The 12,962-nt window shown below is 31.2% G+C and overlaps 2 pseudogenes; both read right to left on the reverse strand.

Moving 5' to 3' along the window:
• Positions 1 to 5,919: 5,919 nt before the first annotated feature.
• LOC112002882 (UDP-glycosyltransferase 92A1-like) lies at positions 5,920 to 8,889 on the reverse strand (annotated as a pseudogene).
• LOC112002881 (UDP-glycosyltransferase 92A1-like) lies at positions 8,785 to 10,515 on the reverse strand (annotated as a pseudogene).
• Positions 10,516 to 12,962: the final 2,447 nt, after the last annotated feature.

Below are 12,962 nucleotides of genomic sequence, written 5' to 3' on the forward strand. Positions count from 1 at the left end.
CATTATGAACGTACTAAAAGAATGGGAACTAGGAAATATCTAAAGAAAAGTTGCTGCTACCATATTGAATGCTCTGCAGCTAAATTTCTAGTCACATTTATGTGGAGAAGACCCTTGAACAGTGTTGCCTTGGCTATCCCAACTCACAGAGGGTCAGAAGGGGTGTTTGATGGGACAAGCACTCAAGGAGTGGCCTGCTTGATTAACAAATGGAGGGTCAAGATTGTTGAAAGGGAGATATATAATATAAGAAACCCCTAAGGAAAAGCGGATGGGAAAAGAGAGAGAAAGACATTGTAGCAATCTAGAACAAGACTTGTAATCCAACTTGAGAATCAATATAAAAGAACCAATCTCCTTGGACTTTGCCAAGGACGATTTTCTTAAGCTTAAACTTGTCCATCATCTTTCTACTATTATCAAGATTTACGTTATTTGTTGACTAATTCACTAAAGCCCAGTTTTTCAACCTATTCTCTACAAATTATTGTTTTGGGCTTTTTGGTCCTAAGTCTATCCATCTTTTGGACTAAGGAATCAAATCAGGTCCTTACAAATATAATCAAACTTATTCATAATTTAAAATTAAGAAATTAACACAAATTATAAATTAAGATATAAATTTAGAAAAAGAACAAAAAATAAACCTGTTTGTTTTCTCTATCACTTTGAGAGATGAAAGTGTGAGTATGTAACTAAAACCTTAACCAATTATTGTAGAAGAGAATAAATGAGTACAAAAGTTTAATATTATGAATTTGGTTAAAATGTATGTGAGAAGTTTTTATTATTATTTTTTTTTGAAGTTAAAGAAAAATAGCTTAAACAAAATGAAAAAATAATAACAAAGAAAGAAAGCATACCTATCATGAGATTTAGGCATTCACATATTGGAATAAACTTCACTTCAAAAAGGATATATATATGTGTGTGTGTGTGTGTGTGTGTGTGTGTGTATTAATATATAGGTAGAGTTTCATTCGATATAGAATTTAAATCCTATTGGAATTAAGATTTCTAATCAATTTGTTTGTTGCTATCTCATAAATCCCATAAAAGGTGGATTAAAAAAAAGGTCATATGAATAGAAAGAAAAAAAGAAAACAAGAAACTTTTCTTTTATAACCAAAAAAAAAAAGAAAAAAAAGAAAAAGAAAAAAAAAAAGGCAAATGTTTTTTTTTTTTTTAATAGAATAACAATGGTTTATTATATATAGATACTTTTTTTTGGAGAAGAAAGAGAAGGTGTTTACTTTAAAATCAAATACTTATTACCTTATTTACAATTTTTTTTAAACTTTATCCAAAAACATTTTTGGATTGGTATGAACAATAATTATCTTAAAAAAAAGTCACATGTGAAGAGGAAGATTTTGTTGTTAAATACATTGCTTTTTTTTTTTTTTTTTTAACGGGTATTATGTTTTTTTTTTTTTTTTTACATAAAGTAATATAATTTAAATTAAAAAAAAAAGAGGTATAGATGAAGATTGTCGCTATTTTTTTGTTTTTTATGTGTACTATGTTGTTGTTGTTGTTTTTTTTTTTTTTTAATTATTTTTTTTTTCATACACGTAGTAATATAATTTAAATATTAAAAAAAAAGGATTAGATGTAGAGTTTGAATTGTAATTAAATTAAAAAATTTTATCAATATATAAAATATAATAATAAAAGGATTAGACGAAGAGTTTAGATTGTAATCAAGTTAATATTTTTATCAATTTAGAAATTATAGGAGAAGAAGATAAGTAAAAAATATATATTTATATTTTTAAAATTCTAAAAAAAAATTTACAATTTAGTGTAGCCACTTGGTGCAACCACAGCTTCGAAGCCCAACTTTTATTACTCCCTCCGTCCCATTTTTTTTTTTTTTTTTGTCCTGTTTGAAAAGTCAAACTTTTTAAGGGAACATAATTTATTATTTTGTCTACCTTTTAAAAATGTATAAATTTCCAAAACTACCCTTAAAAAAATTTATAAAAAAATTGACTTAGTAAATTAATAGGGGTATAATAGGAACATTAGTAAATTAATGACTTTTATATTTAGAAACATGATACTCCAATAGAAAGGGATTTCTTACTTTAATAAAAATAAAAACAACAACATTATATACGAAAATAATTGGTTTTGTCTAAGGTTATATGCAATAATTGATCGAAAAGTTATGGAGTAAAATAATATCACCCGTATCTCTTCATTTGCAGTCAATATCTCTTAATTAAAGTTCGACATCATGGTTTCATGGATGAGCATTAGCTGTGTGTGACTGTGTGTTTATTTTTTAATGAGCAATTATCACATGTGTTTTTGTTTTCTTAATGAGTAATTATCATGTATTTTTTTTTTTGAGGCTTTTTTTGTTTGGTGTGTCCGATAATATTACTCATGCATGCCTTAAAAAGGAATTTAAAGTTTGAAAATCCACTCAACCACCAATTGGAGGTAGTCAGTTCCAAACTTCCATTTATGTTTAATTAGTAAAATCTCTTATTTTCGAATAAGAAATTTACGATTTGAATTCTATCTACACAAAATGTCAATTGACGTCTTAACTTGATGCTAAAAAACAATTATCATTGAGTAAATGTTTAGGCCGAGTAGATTATGATTGTTTACCTTGGAATCTTCAATAATTTGTTTCCATTATTGTGGAACAATAAGCCTGATATCAAATCCAAACTCTGAGAAGGAGTTTAAAGGGAAATGGGAGGACTACGTGGAACTCTAATGGGATTTCTACTAACCAATCTCTATAGAGTTATGATCTATTTGAAACTTTTAGTTAAAAGGTAATTATCAAAAAATAGTTGAAGGTAGGTTTCTTTTTTCTTTTTCTTTTTTTTGGTCACAAATCTCGATGTACTAATACAAGCCTTGCAATTTTTTGTGGTTTTTATTAATAACTATTATATTTATTTTTTAAGAATGATTAGTATTTAAATATCCTCTCTAAATATATTAATACCATTAAATTGTATTCTTTGCTAAATTTATTTGTCATTTAAGAATTATGCTTTTATATGCGAATGACCTATTTATAATTTATTTTGAAAATGGTTTTAGAGAGCCGCCCTTAACTAAAAGTAAAGAAAATCAAGTGATTTACTCCCAAGATTTAGCAAGGAACTTAAAATTTAGATACACATAAATGATATCCTGTGCAAATCTTATTAGATACGTATTCCATGTTGACGCAATACATGAATCTTCTTCCTAAGAGACTGGCTTTTCTCTCTCACACAGTTATGTTTTTTTGTTTTTTTGAAAGGACTGACACAGTTATGTTAAGTTGACAGGATACCTTAACCTTATCTTGTCTCACAAAGTACCAAATCTTGCCTCAATTATTTTCTGCTAAGCTTGACCAAATGAATTACATATTTCCAAGGTTATGACACCTAATAACCCCCTCTTGGGTTTTGCTTTTTGTCTTCCAAGTCACTAAAACCAAAACAACCAGTTAAACACAATTCAGAGCTCAGGTTCATTAAAAAGTTGTATGTTCGGCAAAAAATTAAAAAGTCAATTTATTTTATTATTTAGTTTATTTTTACAATTATTTATAGGCTTTATTGTACTTTTTGGTACTATTTATGGATCTTACTATACTATTTTAATTAACTTTTACTAGATAAAGTACTTTTAGCAAAAAGTTTTTAGTTTCAGTAAAATAAGCAGATTCCAAACAAACCATAAATTATATATTTAGATTCAATTTATTTTCTTGTTGAAAAATTCAAACATGTTCAATGTTTATGACTACTTGATTTACTTATTCGTATCTAGTATAAAATTAAGATTACAAGTAAAAAAATTTATCCATTCACAAATCAATGTTAATAATTAAATAACTAAAATTACATCATTTGAATTAATTAGATAAATGATTTTCATTTACAAGCTAATAAAACTAGTTAAAAGTTATGTATAAATTTTATTAAGAAATTGACTTTTATAAAATCACTAAATTATAAATAACAATTTGATATCTTATTAATAAATTTACAATTTTACAAATTCAATATTAAGTCTATATAGGTATATTTTTATAAATATATACATAATAACATTTAATATTATAAATCGAGTTTCATGCTCACAAAGTAGTTCAAAATATTTTATTATGTTTAAATTTAGCTCATTTAATAGTCAAGCTAAACATAAACCTGAGTTTTGACTCATCTTCTAAATAAACAAATATAAACAATTTTTTTTCCTAAATCAAGTTTGAACTATTCATAAGCAACTTGATTTATCTATAGCCCTATGTCCTACTTTAAAAAAAAGGGTAGAGAACACAAGTGTTAAAAGAACATATATTTCAACTATATAGCTAAGAGATGAACAATGAATAATCTATATAATAAGAAATTTTATTAAGTAACCATGCTAAAAACTATCAAAAGTCAGTTTTATATGTTTCAGATATAATAAAAAATGTCAACAATTCTATTATTTGGAATACTACAGTCTAACAAAATGGTTATATACATAATTATAGTTCTAGTAATAATATCAATCAATGTTTTCTTTTTTCTTTTGAAGTATTGTGTAAATGTGGTTAATTCCTTTTCTAATTATAGCCAATTAATGGTTTTAGAACTAATTTGTTAATGTCATGTCCCTTGAAGATATTGTAGTATAAGTGTATAACACATCTTTTTCTGTTATCCTGTCCTCACTACACTCTTTGAGGTATCCATTAGATTAAAAAATTTGTTGTACGATATCAAAGGTTGTAAGACTAAAATTTTTGTGACAATTCTTGAAAAAAAAAAAAAAAAAAAAAAAAACCTTTTTAAATGGTATACTGATTTGTTAGCCAATAGCTTTTTCAATGACGTTAAGACCAGCAAGCCATGAGTTATGATCACTTTTCCTGTGCTTTTGGGCCAGGAAATATCTTGGAGTGAGCTTTGTTATCAAGTCTTCTTCGATTAAAGCTTTTATATAATATGGGCTTGTTTGAGTTGATCCAATATTTTGGTTGCTATATGGTAACTTTTCAGCTTCTTTTGGGCTTTCAAGTTTCAAGCCGAGTTCTTCTTGTGTCCAACTTGCAGGGATCATATTAGGTTGATTTTATTTTATTTATTTATTTTTTTTGTTTGTTTTGTTTTGTTTTTTGAGAGAGATATATTAGGTTGAATTAGATTGTTAGGTTTGGGTTATTTTTGTTAGGTCTGATATAAAGAGGGGGGAGGGGGGGGGGGGGGAATTTATTCTCCTATTTAAGTTTATCATTCAATAAATTATTTCAATTAACAGAATCGGACAATCAGCCTAATGGTTTAATTTTTCAAATCTAAGCCTCAAAATAGTGAAAATACCAAAACAAATGAAACTTACAAGAACAAGTTCTAGGTTACTCTAGTATAATGGTAGGATTTTTTTTTCGTTCACTAAAATATCATTGGCCTTCACGTAGTTTACTTGATTTTTCATTACTTTTATTTAATTCTCTAAGGAGCCGCACTAAAACAATTTTAAAATTTTAAGTATTTAATTGAACAGTTTTAAATGTAGAATTTAATTTAAAATCACCTCCAGAGTGTTGGAAGAATTTTGTAAGTCTTAGAAGACATTCTGGAACATAAATGAAATAACTTTGGGTGGAATTTGGATACATAAAATGTAGTAACTTTTACTGATAGGAAGCCAGATGAGTGAAAGGCTGAAAGCCTTGTAACATACACGCAAAATTGAACTTCTGCAAGAGCTGGGATTACATATTAAACCTGAAATTGCAGTTTGCCAAATGGCTTCTTTTTTTTCTTTTTTCTTTTTAAAAATATCAAACCCGTATTTTTAGAGAAAGATGCAATTTAAAATTTGATCTACTAAATAGAAATCACAAATTAGCACGACTTATACTCACTTGGTTATTCTTCCAGATACTTTTTTCTTCAATCAAGCAGCAACATTCTGATCCCTCATAGTCTTCTCCCTCATTGACATTGCTGCACTAAAAAAGTCATCCATTGCTTTGACAGATGACCCTTTAAAACCTCCCTCATCTTTCATAGCATTCCTGATCATCTCCCCAGCCTCAAAAGCTTTCCTTCTTATTTCCTTCCCTTTCTGTTGTGTTTCATTCATCACCAACTCAATTTTTGCAGCTATATCTTCATGTCTAACCTCACAACTTTTCCCCCTAGCTACCTCCACACAAACTCCCATCTGTTCCTCCAACAACTTAGCATTGAAGAACTGCTCCACCGCCATTGGCCAACCAATCGGCAACACCCCATGATTAAGCGCTTCCAGCACAGAATTCCATCCATAGTGTGTTAAAAATGCAGAGACGGCTTTGTGAGACAAATTTTCCACTTGGGGTGCCCAGTTATACACTAGTAACCCTCTTCTTGATTCTTTTACCCTTTCTTTAAATCATTTTGGTAGCCATTCTTTTGCTTTGAATTCTGAATTTATATCAAACCCAATTGGTGGCCTAATCACCCAGATAAAATTCTTGTCACTAGCTTCTAACCCCATAGCCAACTGCATCATTTTTGAGGCAGAGATAGTATTCTGTGACCCAAAAGATACATATAGAACTGACTTCAAAGGTTTAGTATTGAGCCACTCAATGCAAGGCTCTTGTTTCATACCACCTTCTCTGCTTTCCCTGGATAAAAGAATTGGCCCAATCGGCCATGCAGGGCGACCAAATTTACGTTTAAAACACAACAATCCCATCTGATCAATCTCCTCTACAGTGTTAAACAAAATCCCATCAGAGTTCACCCACTCAGAAAGGTTCTTGCTTTGAAAAACCGAGACATAGAACAGAGACGAACATCTTTAATATTAAAAGACGTAGAACGTAATTAATTGTGAATTTGTATATTGTGTATGTCTTTAACGCACATGTATTGATAATGATATTCAATACTTATTAGGTTCATCTAACTGGATTGATATATTTCTTTTGAGGCATTACGTAAATGTGATTGATGCCTTTTCTAATTATAACAAATTAATAGTTTTCGAACTAATTTAATAATATGATTTCCCTTAATATTGTAGCATAGCACATCTTTTTCTGTTTTCCTATCCTCACTGCTCTCTTTCACGTATCCATTAGATTTTTTATTTTTTTACAATATCAAAGGTTAAAGACTCTAGAATTTTTGTGACAATTCTTGGAAAAAAAAAAAAAAGAGAAAAAAAAAAACACTTTTTAAATGGTATACTGATATTGAAAGTGACAACTAATGGCCCGTGATCAATTTTCATGTGATTTTGGGCCAGGAAAGATCTTGGAGTGAGCTTTGTTATCGAGCCTTCTTCGATTAAAGCTTTTATATAATTTGGGCTTGTTTGAGCTGATTCATTATTTTGGGGCCGTATGGTATCTTTTCAGCTTCTTTTGGGCTTTCAAGCTCAGTTCTTCTTGTTGGTCACTTTAGGTTGTGAACTTGTGATTGTGCGGGATGGGGTGTGTGGGCAATCACTGTTTCATTGTTCCATGTGCTTTTAGCCTCTCGAGTCTCAAGTTGTTTTGAGTATTTTATTTAGTAGGTTAGGTGTCCTCTATAATGAAGTTAATGATTTCATCTCTTTGCCCAATCTAGGGTATTGCATGTGTGAGGTCCATCTATTGTGAGAGTTCTGCTATATGTAACTGAAATATAAGATAATTATTGCTAGTCTAGGGTATGTATGTCCTCTCTCTCTCTCCCTCTATATATATATATATATATCTTAAAGCATGTCTTAGAACTTTTATTTTTATTTTTAATAATTCGATAGTTACAATTTACAAAATAAAAAAAAGGAGGATTTGAACTCTAATTTTTCTAATAAAATAAAGCAACCAATGTTACTAAGTTACAAAACTCTTTGCCAAAGTTTTAGACTTCACTTTATATCTTTGTGTTTGTCATTATAATGTAACTAATCATAAAAATAAGCAGTGAAAATGGTTTCTAGATAATCTAAAGAAAATAAAATGGGTTGACATGATCACTCAGGAGTTAAATTTTACAAATATACAACTATCAAACTTTGACAAGCATTCACTTTAGTTTGTCATATATTCTTGTGGTAAGATTTTATTTAGACTTGTTTATTGATGTGGTTCTAGACCAATTTTGTGACATCTTGGTTATGGATAAAGATGTGTATGAGTTGATTTGGGTGGAGTTCAGAGTGTTTTTCCACCTACCTAACTTTATGATAGCTCTAAAGGCCAATTCAACTTGCACGGAACATATTTAGTTGAAATAGATCATTAGGTTGTGTTTACTTTGTTAGGTTTAATATATATAAAAAGTGGGTGTTCATTTAACTATTTAAGCTTTTCGTTCAATAAATTATTGCAATTAACACAATCAGGTACAATGGTATAATTTCATCAAATTTAAGCCTCAATAGACCAAAATAAAATAAACTTACAACAAAAAGTTCTAAGTACAGCAACCCAAACTATTAATATTGTGAATCGGATCAGGTTACTCTAGTATTATTTTTTTTTTTTTTCCACTAAAATATCATTGGCGTTCATGTAGTTTATCTGATTTTTCAGTACTTTTATTTAATTCTCCAAGGAGCCGAACAAAAAAATTTTAAAAATTTAAGTATTTAATTGAACTTTTTTAAAATGTAGAATTTAATTTGAAATCACCTCCAAAGTGTTGGAAGAATTTTGTAAGTCTTAGAAGACATTCTAGAACATAAAAAAATTCGTTCAATTCTAGGCCTAATTGAAATAACTTTGGGTGGAATTTGGATAATATAAAATGTAGTAACATTTACTATTAGGCAGCCAAATGAGTGAGAGGCTGAAAGCCTTGAAACATACCCACATATTTGAACTTGTGCAAGAGCCAGATAAAAATTAAAACTCAAATTGCAGTAAGCCAAAGCAAATGGCATTGACTTTTTAGAGAAAGATGCAATTTGATCTACTAAATAGAAAACGCAAATTAGGACAAGTTTTATTCACTTGATTATTCTTCTAAATTCTTTTTCCTTCAATCAAACAACAACATTCTGTTCCCTCATAGTCTTCTCCCTCATTGATAATGCAGCACTAAAAAATTCATCCATTGCTTTGACAGATGACCCTTTGAAACCTCCCTCATCTTTAATGGCATTCCTGATCATCTCCCTAGCCTCAAAAGCTTTCCTTCTCATTTCCTTCCCTTTCTGTTGTGTCTCATTCATCACCAACTCAATTTTTGCAGCTATATCTTCATGTCTAACCTCACAGCTTTTCCCCCTAGCTACCTCCACACAAACTCCCATCTCTTCCTCCAACAACTTAGCATTGAAGGACTGCTCCGCGGCCATTGGCCAACCAATCAGCAACACACTATGATTAAGCGCTTCTAGCACAGAATTCCATCCACACTGTGTTAAAAATGCAGACACAGCCTTATGGGACAAAATTTCAACCTGGGGTGCCCAGTTATACACTAGTAACCCTCTTCTTGATTCTTTGATCCTTTCTTCAAATCCTTTTGGTAGCCATTCTTTTGCTTTGAATTCTGTATTCAATTCAAATCCAATTGGTGGCCTAATCACCCAGATAAAATTCTTGTCACTAGCTTCCAACCCCATAGCCAATTGCATCATTTGTGAGGCAGAGATGGTATTCTGTGACCCAAAAGATACATATAGAACTGACTTCAAGGGTTTAGTATTAAGCCACTCAATGCAAGGCTCTAGACTCATACCACCTTCTCTGTTTTCCCTGGATAATAGAATTGGTCCAATCGGCCATGCAGGGCTTCCAAGTTTACGTTTAAAATACAACAATCCCACCTGATCAAACTCCTCCACAGTGTTGACCAAAATCCCATCAGAGTTCACCCACTCAGGAAGATTCTTGCTTTGAAAAACCGACCAAGCATCAGTACCATCAGCCTCCAATATATTTGTTGGTAGCTGTGTAATATGAACATTTGAAGCTTCTGCAAAGTCAGGCAAAGAAAACTCATCTGAATTCTCCTTCCTGTGAGGCAGGTTCATCCAGAGAGAATAATAACATGCCAATCCATACGCACTACTAACAGTAAAGATTGCATGGAAAACGTTGAGCTCTTTAGCAATGCTTGCAGTCCATCCAAAGAATATGTCAGCAATAATGCAAAGTGGAGGGTTGCCTTGTTCAATGAAGTTTTCAATGAGTTTCTTGAATGATGGTTTGAGAGAAGTGGAGGCTTCAATGAGGTGGATGAAGAGATGATAGGGAAGGATGTTGGTGTTCTCAGTGTCCGGAGGCAAGCCATGGTCGGAGCTAGAGAAAGGATTTCAAGGAGGCGAATGGAGGAGTTTGGAGGGAGAGAGGACCTGAGGTTCTTGATGTTGAGGGGGTGTTAACAAAGGTTATTGTGTAGTTCTTTCTTTGTTCTATTTGGAGGGCTAAGGCAAGGTAAGGTATTATATGGCCTTGTGCCATGAATGGGAACATTACTATGTGCTCTTTAGTATTTGCCATTGATCTTGAGGAGTAGGAGAATGACTAAGAGTTGTATGCTCTTTGAAGCAAAGTACTAGTTGTGATGAAACTTTAAGTCCTTAGTGAAAACATTAAGCCGACTTATATAAGATTTATTGACCTTTAGGTTGAGAGGGCAGGTGTTAATATCTTTCAGAATAATCAATAATGCTATTTCCTGTTTGTCATGTTGATTTTTAATTCATAATTGTACCGCATTGTTTCAAATTTTCTGTCGTTAGTACTCACTTTCACTTGAAAAATCAAGTTGCTGCTCCATCCAACAAATAATTTCCAACTTCAAAATTTAAACAAATGATTTGGTGTTGGAAAGCATTATATGGATGATATTATATTGCAGACAAACATTTGTGAGATGATGCTATTCTAAAGGCTACTTGTAAAAAGGAAAAGCAAAGAAAAAAGAATTCCATTTCCCTTTTACGGACCATTCCCGGGTGAGATGAATACTTTATCAGCGAAGATCAAAAACTTTTGATTATATAAAACATTTCCAATAGAATGAGACTTCTTAGCAAGGTTTTCAGACCCAGACCATTCAAAGAACCGTTAAAGGAAGAGGGTCAAGATTTTTAAGGTTCAACTGAGGCTCGACTGAGGTTGAACCGTGATGATATCATAATTAATTCAATAATTAAATAAAAATAAAAATAAAGATATTAAATTTATAAATATTAGCAAATTTGACAAAAATATCTTTAAAAATTGAAATAAACTTTCAAATAAAAGATTATTACTTATTCTTATTATACCTAAATGATATAAGTTAATGAATTACCTATAATTTTTTTTTAAAAATCCAAATAAGAGTAGAGATGATGAGATTTAAAAATAAATAAAAAAGAAGGAAAAAAAAAAGAAAGTAAAAACTCAGGATTTTTAGTAAATAAAGTAACACTACTAGTGTACTAGTACAATGGGTATTTGACCATTCTGGCTCCCACCTACCCATCCACCCACCCACCCACGTCATTTCAAATTTTTCTCTTCACATTATTACACTGATGCTTTACTTCCTTCATAGTTCACATAGTTTCCTAGCACATCTTCTTCTTCCTCCTCATGTCTACAACTCATCTCATCTCCTTCTTCTTCTTCTTCTTTCTTCTTCTTCTTCTTTTTTTTTTTTTTTAAAAATCTTACCATACCATCAGTGCTTCTTATATATTTTGCTTCATTTTCGGATCTTCTTCATCATTTTCTCTTTTTATTTTTCTCACTTGAGATCCATGCCAGAATTCAGATCAGAAAGCAAATTTCTTCAGACATGCGGTTGAACCGGCTTACAGTTTGAACGGTTTTTCAGGTTAGACCTCGGTTTAAGCGGTTCTCTCATATTGTTTAAATGCCCGGTTCTTGTACATAAAAAACTGTTTTCATCAACGGTTCACGGTTAACCCGGTCGGATTGTACGGTCTGGTTCGGATTTAAAAACCATGTTTCTTAGAGCATCCATAGCAGTGGATCTATAATTTTAGCTATTTAGTACCACCAAAACTTACTTTATCTATTTTACCTACACACATGCTGCAGCAGTAAATCTATTTTAGCTTTCAACACAATAAAATAATATAAATATCACAATAAAATAATATATCCACTACAATAAAATAATATATCCACTCAAAAAAAAAAAAATACATACTACTACAAAAAAAAAACACCACAAACGGCACAATCCACTTTTCCACTACCAAAGAACAACCACCCACCAACAACTATACAAACCTAGACCACCATCAAACCCACCATCTGAGCTAGATCGAGAGAGAGAAGACCAGCCATCACCATCGCCATTGCCATCGCCATCGCCATCGCTGTCGCCGACCCACTAACCCATGCCATCCACGAAACCCACCAACCCACACCATCGCCAATCACGCCATCCACGAAACCCACCGACCCAATCACCAATCATGCAAAAAGAAGAGAGAAAAGATAGCGAAGAGGTAGAGAAGGAAGAGAGAGGTTGAGACTCTTGAGAGAGAGAGAGAGAGAGAGAGAGAGAGAGAGAGAGAGTATATATTTTAATGAAAAAGAGGGAGAGAAGTTAAATAAAAAAAAAAAATATATATATATATATTTTTTTTTTTAGTTTTGCGCTACAGTGCACATCTATCTATAGATAGATGTGCACTGTAGTTGAACATCTAAATTTTTTACTTACGCCTCCACTGCTGCAGCATGATTTTTGTGATCAATGATGCTAAAAAATTGCAATATAACTATTTAGCATCATTGCTGTGAATGCTCTTACCTATAATAATAATAATAACAACGTTATATAGGGTAATAATTGACTTTTTCTAAGGTTATTAGCAATAATTGATCTAAAAGTTATGGAATAAAATAATATTACCCTGTATCTCTTGATTTTCTATCAATATCTCTTAATTTGTTGTTATAATGTAAGGTTTGACATCATGGTTTCGTGCATAAACATCAAGGGTATGTTTATTTTGTTGAGACCTTTTTTTTTTTTTTT

The sequence above is a fragment of the Quercus suber genome, unplaced genomic scaffold (genome assembly GCF_002906115.3).
Source record: "Quercus suber isolate HL8 unplaced genomic scaffold, Cork oak 2.0 scaffold_486, whole genome shotgun sequence".
Lineage (NCBI taxonomy): Eukaryota > Viridiplantae > Streptophyta > Magnoliopsida > Fagales > Fagaceae > Quercus > Quercus suber.